Source organism: Furipterus horrens, unplaced genomic scaffold, assembly GCF_987537825.1.
Source record: "Furipterus horrens unplaced genomic scaffold, mFurHor1.1.pri manual_scaffold_8, whole genome shotgun sequence".
NCBI classification, from domain to species: domain Eukaryota; kingdom Metazoa; phylum Chordata; class Mammalia; order Chiroptera; family Furipteridae; genus Furipterus; species Furipterus horrens.
This window is the reverse complement of record NW_028327178.1, coordinates 68,097,036-68,111,513: the sequence shown is the minus strand read 5'-3', so window position 1 is coordinate 68,111,513 and position 14,478 is coordinate 68,097,036. Positions and strand designations below refer to the sequence as shown.

Sequence of the window (14,478 nt, the reverse complement as noted above, 5' to 3'; positions counted from 1 at the left end):
TATTGCATAAATGTTATCAGTGTCCTAACTCTGATTTTTATTTTGGGACTGACTATATTTCCTCCTATTAAAATACATTCTTACCGTTTACTAGTAAAAAACAAATTGTTATTCAAGTGTGGTCAGCAGATAAATGTCTATGAAAGCCAATCTGAAAGGAGCTCTTTTGACTGAGAGAGTAAGAGGGGATTTGGGTCTACTTATTTTACATCCAATGTCATTTTCCCTACCTTTAATGTGTCATGTCGGCTGTTTCATGCTGATATAAATAGGAAGGATAACATGATTTTCTTTAGAGTAGAAATTAGCATTAAGTCTAGTGTGTATTGGATCCCATCAAGGAGTAAGGAGAAGTCAGATAATGGTTTCTAAAAGGACCTTGTAACATACACACACACTCACACACACTCACTCACTCACACACACACACTCACACACACACACATACACACTCACACACACACATTCACTCACACACACACTCACTCACACACACACACACACTCACTCACTCATATGGTTTCATTTCATAGACCACAAGATGAGGTTCCAAGTCCTGAATGTGTTTACACTACCTTCTGCATCTATACTAGCAATATCCAAACTATGGAAAATACTTCCTGGTCAGTAACTTTTCAACCAAAAGCAGTAAAGGACAATGCAAGAGAATATTCCTTCATGTTTTTATCATATGAAATAAAGATATTCCTTTACAAGGTGGTGGAAGAAGCTGGCTGGGAAGGAGTCTCTGCACTCTCTGGGGTATTTAGTGATTGTGTGTTGTAAGGCTCTTTAACTGGGCCCCTGTTTCTTTCTCACTGCTTTTTATATCTGTTGATATACTATTTCGCATGAACCATGGTTGTGATATGTGGAACAGAAAGTGTATATGCATTTATAATTCTCTGGGAAAACTGACTTGTTGACTAAATGATTCATTGTGTGACTCTTAACCTGGGCTGCCAAACTGTGATTGTGGGTGATAAGATATGATATCTACATCTACTAGACTAACATTTGTCATAGTTTCTCAACACATATAATAAAGCTTTGATTTCCATTATGAAAGGGTGCATTTTATATGACTTGACCTACAGTAATGTGTAAATCAGCCTTCCATAAGAAATGATTCTTTTTTATAACCAAACAAATTTTAAAATTAATATCTGGAGCCTTCAAGATTGTTTCTATACCACAATCATTTTTTAAAGCTAGATAAAAAAGAGTCAGGAATGTTTACTATTGTCAGTGTTTTGTTCTGTTATAATTTAAATTGTCCTGTGTGTGACTGGGGATGCTGATTAATGCACAGTGATTATCACTGGTTTACTCTCTAGCCTTGGAAAAAGTGCCAAGTATTCATATGACCTTTGAGAAATGAGTAGTCAGGTCTTTAAATACAGATTCTTTCTAATGGGTTTTAATCATGGCATCAGGCTCCCCCATTTTCTTCTTCATCTAGGTACCCACTATGCCCCCAACCCCCAGGAGTTACTGCTGGGCACTCCCCTAAGTGAAATATTACTGTCTGCTTTGCAATGTGCCCTGGACTGAAGCAGTCCACTGGTTAATTTCAAAAACCATTCCAGAAACATGATTTGGAAAGAATGATCTATTTTTGTTCTTTAACTGTTAATGACTTTTATGTCAGAGTATTCTAAGGCAGGCAGAGTGGGAAGGCCCTAACAGGATATGAATTCCTAAAACCCTGTTGAACAGAGCAGTGCTTGATGTGACAGCAGCCCTGCTTGTGCCTCTGACCAAACTATGTCAGTTTATGTCTGTCTCTTTATTTTAATCTCATCTGTAAAATGGGACAATTGTCCCATAGCATATTCTAAAAGATAGTGTGAATACTTCTAAATTCCTGCTCACAAAATGAAGCATCTTAAAAGAGAAAAAAAAATTATACCATTAGTATTGGTTTTTGTTATATCAAGGATTAAGTGTTCAAAGATCTTCATATGAAAGGTTTACTCTTATTAGATGGAACACCAAGTTATTATTTTAAACAATTATGAATTATTAAAATATGATTCATGTCATTTGGGGTAATTGATAAAAATTTTGATTTTTGCCTTTTGGAAAACATTTTAACTTTAAAATGATTAATAAGTAGTTTTATATCAAAACCCTAAGAAGACTACCCATTTAAAAAAAATTATTGCTCTATTACCATTGTCCAAATTTTCCCTCATTGCTCTCCCCTGCCCTGCTCACTTCCAGTTCCCATAGTTAATCCCACCCTGTTGTCCAGGTCCATGGGTCATTTTACATGTTGCTTGACTAGACCCTTCCCCTTCTCTACCTCCTTATCCCCCACATCCCTCCTCTTTGGTCACTGTCATTCTGTTCCTTCTTTCCATGCCTCTGGTTCTATTATGCTTGTTTGTTTTGTTTATTAGGTTCCTGTTATAAGTGAGATCATACGGTATTTGTCTTTTGCCACCTGGCATATTTCAGTTAGCATAATACCCTCCAGTTCCATCCATGCTGGTGCAAAAGGTAGGACTTTCACTTTCTTTCTGCTGTGTAGTATTCCATTGTGTAAATGTACCAGTCTTTTTATCCACGCATCTACAGATGGGCACTTAGACTATTTCCAGCACTTGGCTATTATAAATAATGTTTCCATGAACATAAGGATGCATAGGTTCTTTTGAATTGGTGTTTTAGGATTCTTAGGTTATAATCCCAGCAGCGGAATCACTGAATCAAAAAGCAGTGCCATTTTTAGTTTTTTGAGGGAATTCCATACTGTTTTCTGTAGTGGTTGCACCAGTTTGCATCCCCACCAACAGAGCACTAGTATTCCCTTTTTCGCCATCCTCACCAGCACTTGTTTGTTGATCTGTTAATGATGACCCATCTGACCTGTGTGAAGTGGTATCTAATTGTGGTTTTAATTTGGCTAGTGGTGTTGAGCATCCTTTCATATATCTATGGGCCCTCTGTGTATCTTCCTTGGAGAAGTGTCTGTTCAGGTCCTTTGCTCTTTTTTTAATTGGATTGTTTGTCTTTCTGGTGTTGAGTCATATGAGCTCTTTATATATTTTGGATATCAAACCCTTCAATTTCTGAATATCGACTTTGTATTCTGCTGTCTCTCTAAATTCACTTATTAGGTCAAGTAGTTTTTTGGTGGAGCCTATTGGGTTTTCTATGTACACTATCATGTCATCTGCAAATAATGACAGTTTTACTTCCTCCACTCCAATTTGGATGCCTTTTATTTCTTTTTCTTGTCTGATTGTTGTGGCTAGAACTTCGAATTCTATGAATAAAAGTTGTGAAAGTGGACACCCCTTGTCTGTTCCCAATCTCAGAGGGAAAGGTTTAGTTTTTGTCCGTTGAGTATGATGTTGTCTGTAGGCTTCTTATAGATTGCCATTATTTTTTTAAGTGTATTTTATTGATTATATTGTTACAATAGTTCCAATATTTTCCCCTTTGCTCCCCTCCACCCAGCACTGCTCCTCCCCAAGCAACCCCCCCCCAAGTCCATGCCCATGCGTCGTACATACAAGTTCTCCTGCTTCACCCTTTCATATATTCTTCTTCTTCTTTTTTTTAATAGCTAAATGATTAATTAATTATTTTAACAATAAAAAATAACAATCTCTCCCTCTCAGACTTCTCAGACTTAAGACCTTTTATAATCTTATAAAGGACAATGGGCGAAGGTCTCAAGCTCCTATAGTTGCCTCAAGCTGGACATGTTCATCGTCCTACCTACCCTTGGGTCCAGAAATCCCTAATAAGAGTGGGGGTGTGAAGGGGAGGGTGGCCTTCCCACATGGGGAAGGATCGTGCAGACTCCAGGTCAGTTGGCTCTCCCCGGATAACGGCATGCTTGCTTTAACAGGCTGGCATCCTTGTGGTATTCTGGGGACAACATATTTGGCAATGGGGTTAAAAGACATCATTTAATCCATACGAGTAGATAACAGAAGGCAGGGATTAATTTTTCAATGGTCCACATTAGGGAAAAAAAAGGCTTCTTCGAAGGAAAGTGTGCCAGGCACATCTCACCTGTCCAAAACACTTTTGCCCATTATACTTAGTTTGAGCTGAGGGAAATATTTTAGGTTTCCCCCTTCTCAGACCTCTGGGTCCTTTCTGTCCAAGCCATTAGGATAGAAAAGAGAAACCAGTTTTAAAGTGAAGCCCACAGACCACGCCATACTTTACCAACTCAGCCACTTAGTTCAGCCAAACTGTTGAGTCTCAGGAGGCAGTGATGCAGACAGGATTAAGTGAGGCCTATATGTACAGACAATCACTCAGGTAATGAGATCATAGGCTTATGCCCTTTGAAAATGGAAAACACATGTTAATTTATGTAACATAACCCACAAACAAGTCTCTAAATCTGTAAGACTGTCTTATTGGAAAGACATCCAGTTGCAAGGCATTTGACATTCTTCTTGCCTGTAAATTAAACATATTTAATGAGACCACAGACATAGTTTAACTTTCAAATGAAAACATATTTTAAATGCAAAGAAACTTTAAAGACGGTTCGCTGTACTACTTTATACTCTGCCACTGATCATTTTGATTTTCCTTGAATAACGATTTTTCTCCCTAAGATTACCCTCCTTGTCACTAAAGGGACTGCATTAAGTCCATTTTTAATTTATCCTGTTCATTTGCATAAACACAACAAGAGCAGAAAATGATCACTTATGATCTTTAGTTCTGCTTTGCTGAAACTTACACAAGGAACATTTAGGATGACCTTCAGTCTGCCCTTCAGGGCACAGAAGCTGAGCCACATACCTGGCATTCAGCCTTGCCTGTACACACCTGTCTTTCCCAAGTCCTTCTGCTTTTTCATTGTGCCTTAAGGTCCCTTTTAGACATCTTTCAGGAAAACAATCTTCATTCCTTCCCTGGAAAGATTGCTGTGGACCGCACAACCAACCACAGTACCAGGCCTTTTATCTCGTGGGCTTTTATTATCTTCAAAAGTCATTATCAGTTCCTCAGGGATTTTTGGTAACAACCAGAGCCCAAGCATGTCTCCTTTAGGCATGACGTTCCAGTCAACGTCTTGGTCAAAAAAAAAACCTCTATTAAGAACTGGTCTTATTAGTTTTATGCAAAGAAACTTATGTCATTACTTACTTCTTTAGAATGCCAAACTCTGGAGGGATCAGATAGGAAGAAAAATATACAGTGTGAAGGAAAATCCTTGTCCTTCTAGCATTAACTGAACTAGCATTTCCATTCTTCATATTTTCATTTTTCCCCCACTAAAATTTTTTTTGTTTTTCCATTACAGTTGTCCCACTTTTTTTCCCCTCTTCCTTCCCTACACTCTGTACCTCCCTTTTCCCACATTCATTCCCCACTCAGTTGTCCATGTCCGTGGGTCATTTATACATGTTCTTTGACTAGACCCTTCCCCTTCTTACCCACTTCTCTCCCTCCTGCCTCCGCCCTTGTTACTGTTAGTCTACTCCTTGTTTACATAGCTCTGGTTCAATTTTGCTCATTTGTCTGTGTTGTTCATTAGTTTCCTGTAATAGGTGACAGCATAAGGTATTTCTCTTTTGTTGCCTGGCTTATTTCACTAAGCATAATTCTCTCTAGTTCCATCCATGTTGTTGCAAATGGTAGAAGTTCCTTCTTTCTTTCTGCTATATAGTACTCCATTGTGTAAATGTACCACAGTTTTTTGATCCACTCATCTACAGATGGGCACTTAGGTTGTTTCCAGCACTTGGCTATTGTAAATAGTGCTACTACGAACATAGGGGTGCATAGGTTCTTTCGAATTGGTGTTTCAGGATTTTTTGGATATAACCCTAGCAATAGAATTGCTGGTTCAAAAGGCAGTTCCATTTTTAGTTCTTTGAGAAAATTCCAAACTGTTTTCCATAGTGACTGCACCAGTCTGCATTCCCACCAGCAATGCACCAGGGTTTCCATTTCTCCGCATCCTCTCCAGCACAACTTGTTTGTTGATTTGTTGATGATGGCCATTCTGACTGGTGTGAGGTGGTATCTCATTGTGGTTTTTATTTGCACCTCTGATGGCTAGTGATGTAGAGCATTCTTTCATATGTCTATGGACCCTCTGTATGTCCTCTTTAGAGAAGTGTTTGTTCAGGTCCTTTACCCATTTTTTAATTGGGTTGTCTGTCTTCTTGGTGTTGAGTCGTATGAGTTCTTTATGTACTTTGGAGATCAATCCCTTGTCTGAGATATCATTGGCAAATATATTTTCCCATATGGATGGTTTCCTTTTCATCTTCCTGATGATGTCTATAGCTGAGCAGAAACTTTTTAATTTGATGTAGTCCCATTTGTTTATTCTTTCCTTTTATTTCCCTTGCCTTAGGAGATATATCAGTGAAAATGTTGCTACGTGGGATATCTGAAATTTTCCTGCCTATTTTTTCCTCTAGGACTTTTATGGTGTCACGGCTTACATTTAAGTCTTTGATCCATTTTGAGTTTATTCTGGTATATGGTGTAAGTTGGTGGTCTAGTTTCATTTTTTTGCATGTCCATGTCCAGTTCTCCCAACACCATTTGTTGAAGAGGCTCTTTTCAGTCCATTTGATGTTCCTTCCCCCTTTGTCAAATATTAGTTGACCATATGAACCTGGGTTTATTTCTGGGCTCTATATTCTGTTCCATTAATCTATATGTCTGTTCTTATGCCAGTACCAGACTGTTTCGATTACTGTGGCCTTGTAGTATAGTTTGATATCAGGTATTGTGATTCCTCCTGCTGTGTTCTTCTTCCTCAAAACTGCTGTGGCTATTTGGGCTCTTTTTTGGTTCCATATAAATTTTTGAAGTATTTGTTCTAGGTCTGTGAAAAATGCCATTGGTATTTTAATAGGGATTGCATTGAATCTATAAATCGCTTTGGGTAGCATGGACATTTTAATGATGTTGATTCTTCCCATCCATGAGCATGGTATATGCTTCCATTTATTAGTATCTTCCTTAATTTCTTTCTTCAGTGTTATGTAGTTTTCTGAGTACAGGTCTTTTTCCTCCTTAGTTAAGTTTATTCCTAGGTACTTTATTTTTCTTGTTGCTATGGTAAATGGGATTTTTCTTTTAGTTTCTATCTCTGAGATTTTATTGTTAATGTGCAGAAATGCCTTCGATTCCTGAATATTGACTTTGTACCCTGCTATTTTGCCAAATTCACTTATGAGGTCGAGTAGTTTTTTTGTGGATTCTATAGGGTTTTTTATGTACGCTATCATGTCATCTGCAAATAATGACAGTTTTACATCCTCTTTTCCAATTTGGATGCCTTTTACTTCTCTTTCTTGTCTGATTGTTGTGGCTAGAACTTCCAAGACTATGTTGAATAGGAGTGGAGAGAGTGGACAGCCTTGTCTTGTTCCTGATCTCAGGGGGAATGCTCTCAGTTTTTGCCCATTGAGTATGATGTTGGCTTCAGGTTTCTCATATATGGCCTTTATTATGTTGAGGTATGCCCCCTCTATTCCCATTTTGCTGAGAGTTTTCATCATAAAAGAGTGTTGTACTTTATCAAATGCTTTTTCTGCATCTATTCATATGATCATGTGGTTTTTTTCTTTCATTTTGTTTATGTGGTGTATTACGTTTATTGATTTGCAAATATTAAACCATCCTTGCATCCCTGGGATGAATCCCACATTATCGTGGTGCATGATCTTTCTAATGTGTTGCTGGATCCCGTTTGCCAATATTTTGTTGAGGATTTTACCATCTTATGTTCATCGGCGATATAGGCCTGTAGTTTTCTTTATTTGTGATGTCTTGACCTGGTTTTGGAACTGGGGTAATACTGGCTTCATAGAACGAGTTTGGGAGTCTTCCCACTTCTTGGATCTTTTGGAATAGTCTGAGGAGGATGGGAGTTAGTTCTTTCCTAAATGTTTTGTAGAATTCACCTGTGAAGCCATCCGGTCCAGGGCTTTTGTGTGCTGGGAGTTTTTTGATTACTGCTTCAATTTCACTAGTTGTTATTGGTCTATTCAGTCTTTCTGATTCTTCTTGATTCAGTTTTGGAAGACTATATGTTTCCAGGAATTTGTCCATTTCCTCTAGGTTGTCAAATTTCTTGCCATTCAGTTGTTAGTAATAATTTCTAAGAATCCTTTGTATTTCTGTGGTATTGGTTGTGATTTCTCCTCTTCCATTTCTGATTTTATTTATTTGGGTCCTCTCTCTTTTCTTCTTGATGAGCCTGGCTAAAGGCTTGTCAATTTTGTTTATCTTTTCAAAGAACCAGCTCCTACTTATGTTGATCTTTTGAATTGTTAGTTTAGTCTCTATGTTATTTAATTGTGCTCTGATCTGGATGATTTCCTTCCTTGTACTTGATCTGGGCTTTACTTGTTGTTCTTCCTCTAGTTCTTGTAGCTGTAGGTTTAAATTTTTTATTAGAGATTCTTCTAGCTTTTTTAGGTAGGCCTGTACTGCTATGAACTTTCCTCTCATGACTGCTTTCGCTGTATCCCATAGGTTTTGGGTTGTTGTGTGTTCATTATCATTAGTTTCCAGAAGCTTTTTTATTTCTTCCTTGATGTCATTGTTAACCCATTCATTATTTAATAGCATGTTATTCATTCTTAACGAGTTTGAATGTTTTTGAGTTTTTTCCTTGAGGTTGATTTCCAATTTTAAGCCGTTGTGATCTGAGAAGATGCTTGATATAATTTCAATTTTATTGAATTTGTTGTGGCGTGTTTTGTGCCCTACCATGTGGTCTGTCTTTGAAAATGTTCCATGTGCACTTGAGAAGAATGTATATTTTGCTTCTTTGGGGTGAAATGTTCTATATATATCGACTAAGTCCATTTGATCTAGAGTGTTGTTCAGTGCCTCAATATCTTTGGTGTTTCTTTGCTTCGAAGATCTGTCCACTGTTGACAATGGGGTCTCAAAAGTCCCCTACTATGAGTGTGTTGCTGTCTATATCTTTCTTGGAGTCTTTCAAAAATTTCCTTACATATTTGGGTGCTCCTAAGTTGGGTGCATATATATTTATAAGGATGGATTTTTCCCTTAAGTATTATGAAATGTCCTTCTTTGTCTCTTTTTATGGCCTTTGCTCTGAAACCTGTTTGTCTGATATAAGTATTGCTACCCCAGCTTTTTTTTTCATGTCCATTTGCTTGGAATACTTTTTTTCATCCCTTCACTTTCAGTCTGTGTAGATCTTTTGTTCTAAGGTGGGTCTCTTGTAGACAGTATATATGTGTGTCATGCTTTCTAATCCATTCAGCTACCCTATGTCTTTTGACTGGAGCATTTAATCCATTTACATTTAAGGTTATTACCGATAAGTACTTATTCATTGTCATTTCCCCCCTTTGTGTTCGTGTTCCTCTCTGTCTCTCTCTGTTTCTTCATCTTCTTAAAGCAGACCCTTTAGCATCTCTTGCAATGCTGGTTTGGTAGAGATGTATTCTTTTAGCCTTCTTTTGTCGTGGAAACTCCTTATTTCACCTTCCATTTTGAATGAGAGCCTTGCTGGGTAGAGTATTCTTGGTTGTAGGCCTTTGTTTTTCATTGCTTGGAATATTTTTTGCCATTCCCTTCTGGCTTGTAGTGTTTCTGCTGAGAAATCTGATGATAACCTTATTGGAACTCCCTTGTATGTTATTAGTTGTTTCTCTCTTGCTGCTTTTAGGATTCTCTCTTTGTCTTTGAATATTGCCATTTTAATTATGATGTGTCTTGAAGTGGGCCTCTTGGGGGTCCTCTTCATTGGGACCCTCTGTGCTTCCTGGACTTATGTGAGTCTTTCTCTCATGTTAGGGAAGTTTTCTGTCATTACTTTTTCAAACAGGTTTTCTATCCCTTGCTCTTCTTCTTCTCCTTCTGGAATTACTATGATACGGATATTATTATGTTTCATGTTGTCCTGCAGCTGTCTTAGAACCTCTTTATTCTTGTTCAGTATTTTTTCATTTTGTTGCACTGTCTGCGAATTTTTTTCTACATTGTCCTCCAGCTCGCTGATCCAATCTTCTGCCTCCTCTAGCCTGCTTTTAATTCCTTCTACTGTGTTCTTCAGTTCAGAGATCATATTCTCATTTTCTCCTGGCTCTTATTGATAGCTTCTATGTCCTTTTTTATGCTAGTGTAATTCTCAGTAAGTTCCTTATAATTTTTCTGGAGTTCCTTGTAGTGTCCCTGGTGTTCTCTGTAGTTTCCGCTGAGCTCATTCAGCTTCTCCATAATCCATGTTTTGAATTCCATATCTGATAGTTTGCTCCCCTCTATTTCATTTATCACTCTTTCTGGGGATTCTACCTTTCTTTTCAATGGGGGATTGTTTCTCTGTCTCCCCATTTTTGTGACTCCTGTTGTTTGTTGGTGCTTCTTAGAATGATCTGCACTTCCTGGCTCTGCCCCTGTTGGTGTCAGATCATGTACCAGTCTGGCCCTAGGTAGTCTGTTGGAGACTTCCAGGGATGTACTGCCTTTGTCTGACTTCTTTAGTTGTTAATCTATTCAATCTGTGATCAGCCATCAGGCTTAAGAACCGTGGGTGTGGCAGCTTAATTTTTGTAGGCAGGGCTTTTGTTTCCTTTCAGGCTGATGCCACTTGGAGGGGAATGGTCTGCCTGCAGTACTGGGAATGAGTCAGCACTGGGACCTGGTCGGCTGCTCCCCCATTTCTCCTCTCAAAGCCACCGCGCCAAACTCTCCCGAAGTGTCTCCAGTCCTCTCTGCCTTCCCTCTGCTTGAGCCCAGGGTCAGTGGGGGCCAAAATATTTCCGTATGTCATCCACTTAAGAGCTCTTTTTCTTCCACCATTTCTCTCTGGCTAGCAAGAAATCCTGTGGCTTTTCGTTTTTCACAACTGGATACTATTTTACTTCCCACTCTGTTTCTGTAGGCTGGGGGTTTAGACCCAGTCCTTCTCAAGGGGAACCCCTGGGTGCTTAGCTGTTTCTCAGTCCCTTCAGCTGGCACCCATAGGAGCCCAGCCATCCCTTCCGCGTCTCCACACTCCCTACCAGGCACGTTGTGATGTAGTGGCCTTTTCTGTCTCTCCGTGATTATAAGACTTTTCTCCAGGTAGTGTTTGGTTGGTTATTCCAGATGATTTCTCAAAAATTAAGTTGTAAATCCAGACTAGTTCTGGGAGGAAGTTAGTGTAGCTTCCACTTATTCCTCCGCCATCTTTTCTGGCCTTTATTATATTGAGGTATGTTCCCTCTATTTCCACTTAACTGAGCATTTTTATCAAAAATGGGTGCTATACTTTATCAGATGTTTTTTCGGATCTATTAATATGATCGTGTTATTTTTTCTTTCATTTATTTATGTGGTGTATTATGTGTATTGATTTCCAAATATTATATCATTCTTGCATCCCTGGGATAAATCCCAGTTGATCATGATGTATGATGTTTTTAATGTATTGCTGAATCCCATTTGCCAATATGTTGTTGAGGATTTTAGCATCTATGTTCATGAGCGATATTGGCCTATAGCTTTTTTTTCTTTATTGTATCTTGACCTGGTTTTTTAATTAGGATAATACTTGCCTCATAGAAAGAGTTTAGGAGTCTTCCCTGTTCTTGAATTTTTTTGAATAGTTTGAGAATGATAGGCGTTAGCTCTTCCCTAAATGTTTGGTAAAATTTGCCTGTGAAGCTGTTCAGTACACAGCTTTTATGTGCCGAGAGTTTTTTGATCACTGCTTCAATTTCACTAGTTGTTAGAGGTCTATTTAGGCTTTCTCCTCCTTCTTAATTCAGTTTTAGAAGATTATATGTTTCTGGATATTTGTCCATTTCACCCAGGTTGTCAAATTTCTTGGCATATAGTTCATAGTAATTTCTTACAGTCTTTTGTATTTCTGTGGTATGAGTTGTAATTTCTCTTCTTTGGTCTGAGTTCATTTATTTGGATCCTCTCTCTCTCTCTCTCTCTCTCTCTCTCTCTCTCTCTCTCTCTCTCTCTCTCTCTCTCATCAATTATGTTGTTACAGTCGTCCCAATTTTTTTTCCCTTTGCTCCCCTCCACCCGTACCAGCCTTCCCTCCAGCAATTCCACCCCCCGTAGTTCATGTCCACAAGTTGTGCATATGAGTTCTTTGGCTTCACCCTTTCCTATATTATTCTTAACTTCCTCCTATTTTATTCCAACTGATTATGATTCTTAATCCCTGCACCGATTATGATTCTTAATCCCTGCACCATATCCCCATTCCTCCGCCTTCCCCTCCCAGCTGATAACCCTCCAGATGATCCCCAAACCTATGATTCTGTTCCTATTCAGGTAGAATTTTTTTTTAAGGTTCAGTTGTTGATAGTTTTGAGTTTGTTGTCATGTTAATGTTCATAATTTTGATCTTCTTTTTCTTAAGTCCCTTTGACATTTCATATAATAATGGCTTGGTAATGATGAACTCCTTTAGCTTTCTCTTGTCTGGGAAGCACTTCATCTGCCCTTCCATTCTAAATGATAGCTTTGCTGGATGGAGTAATCTTGGTGTGGGTCCTTGAATACTTCTTGCCAGTCCCTTCTTACCTGCTAAGTTTCTTTTGAGAAATCAGCTGACAGTCTTATAGGCACCCCTTGTTAGGTAACTCTGTGCTTTTCTCTTGCTGCTTTTAATATTCTCTCTTTACCTTTAACCTTTGACATTTTAATTATGATGTATTATGGTGTGGTTCTCCTTGGGCCTAGCTTGTTTGGGTCTCTCTATGCTCCCTGGACTTGTATGTATATTTCCTTTACCAAATCTGGGGAGTATTCCTTCATTATTTTTTCACATAAGCTTTCAATTTCTTGCTCTTCCTCTTCTCCTTCTGGCACCCCTATGATTCGGACATTGGTATATTTAAAATTGTCCCAGATGTTCCTGTGCCTCTCCTCATTTGTTTCAATTGTTGTTTCCTCATTCTGCACCGATTGACTGTTTATTTTCTCCTTATGTTCCAAATCATTGATTCGGACCCTGGTTTCCTTTCCTTCACCATTGGTTTTGTATGGCTTTTCCTTTGTTTCATTTAACATTAGCCTTAAGTTCTTCCTTTCTGTGTTTGTTGTACTTAAGCATATTTTTCAAGCCTGTCAGCATCTTTTATCACCAGTGTTTTGAACTCTGTGTCTGTTAGGTTGGCTATCTCCTAGTCACTTAGTTCTCCCACTGGAACCTTAATTTGTTCCCTCTTTTGGTCCATACTTTCTGTCTCCTTATCTTGCTAGGCTCCTGGGTTTGTTTGCATCTATGTCTTAAATAGAGCTGTTGCACTGGTTATGTTGTAAGGGACAGAGCCTTAGGTATTCGTCAGTAACAGGCTACCGGTTTACCATGTTGTGGCACTGTATGTGCAGGGGGGGTCTGAAATGGAACAATGCTGCCTGCTCAGCACTTGCCCTTTTTCCAGATACTTCTCACACTTCTGTATGGGACTGGCACCTCTTTAGCTGTTTCCCTGGCTGTTGTTCCGAGAGTGGGTGGGTCTATGGATGTTCTAGCATTGTGGGGGCCCTTTAAACAAGGGGACTCTGCTGAGAGACTGGCAGTTTCTTCCTCCACCCCAGCCCCCACTGGTTTTCACAGTCAGAAGCAATGAGGCTTTATTTTGCCCGGTGCTGGGACCATGAGCTGTGCGGCCTGGTCTGGTGCTACGAGTGTTCCCCAGGTATCCCTCCCTAGTTTTTAAAACATGTGACTGCGCTTTCCACTGGCCTGCAGCTGCTGTTACTGCTGCTGCCACCACACAGCATCCTCTCTGCCTTGGCTCCATGCCTCCTACTTGTCTGGATGAGTATTATTTTCTTCATTTCTTTGTTGGACTTCCATGCAGCTCTATTTTCTGGAACTTCTGGTTGTCTAGTTTTGAGGTAGTTGTATTTCTTCTTAGTTGTGGAGGGAGATGCAGCGTGTCTGTCTAGGCCTCCATCTTGGCCAGAGTCCTTCTCTTTTTTTCTTGATGAGTCAGTCTGGTTAAAGACTTGTCGATTTTGTTTATTTTTTGGAAAAAAAAAAACAGTCCTTGATTGATCCTTTGAATTGTTCTTTTAGTCTTTATTTCATTTAATTATGCTCTGATCTTGATTACTTTTTTCCTTCTGCTTGCTCTGGGCTTAATTTTTTTCTAATTTTTGTAGATGTAGGGTTAGGTTGTTTGGGAGCTTTCTGTCTTTTTTAGATAGGCCTGTATTTCTATGGATTTCTCTGTCAGGACTTCCTTCACTGTGTCCCAAAGGATTTGGGCTGTTGTGTGTTTGTTTTCTTTTGTTTACAGAATCTTTTTAATTTCTTCCTTGATCTCATTGTTAATCCGTTCATTGTTTAATAGCATGTTATTCAGTCTCCATGAATTTGATTTTTTTTTTTTTCCCCTGAGGTTGATTTCTAATTTCAAGCCGGTATGATCCAAGAAGATGCTTAAAATGATTTCATTTTTCTTGAATTTGTTGAGGCTTGTTTTGTGTTCTGTCTTTGGAAATGTTCCATGTCCATTTGAAATGAATGTATAT

The 14,478-nt window shown here is 38.8% G+C and overlaps 1 protein-coding gene across 4 annotated transcripts in view; it reads left to right on the top strand.

Moving 5' to 3' along the window:
- KIZ (kizuna centrosomal protein) overlaps positions 1 to 14,478 on the top strand; it is a 187,982-nt gene that overhangs the window by 88,740 nt on the left and 84,764 nt on the right. The window lies entirely within an intron of this gene.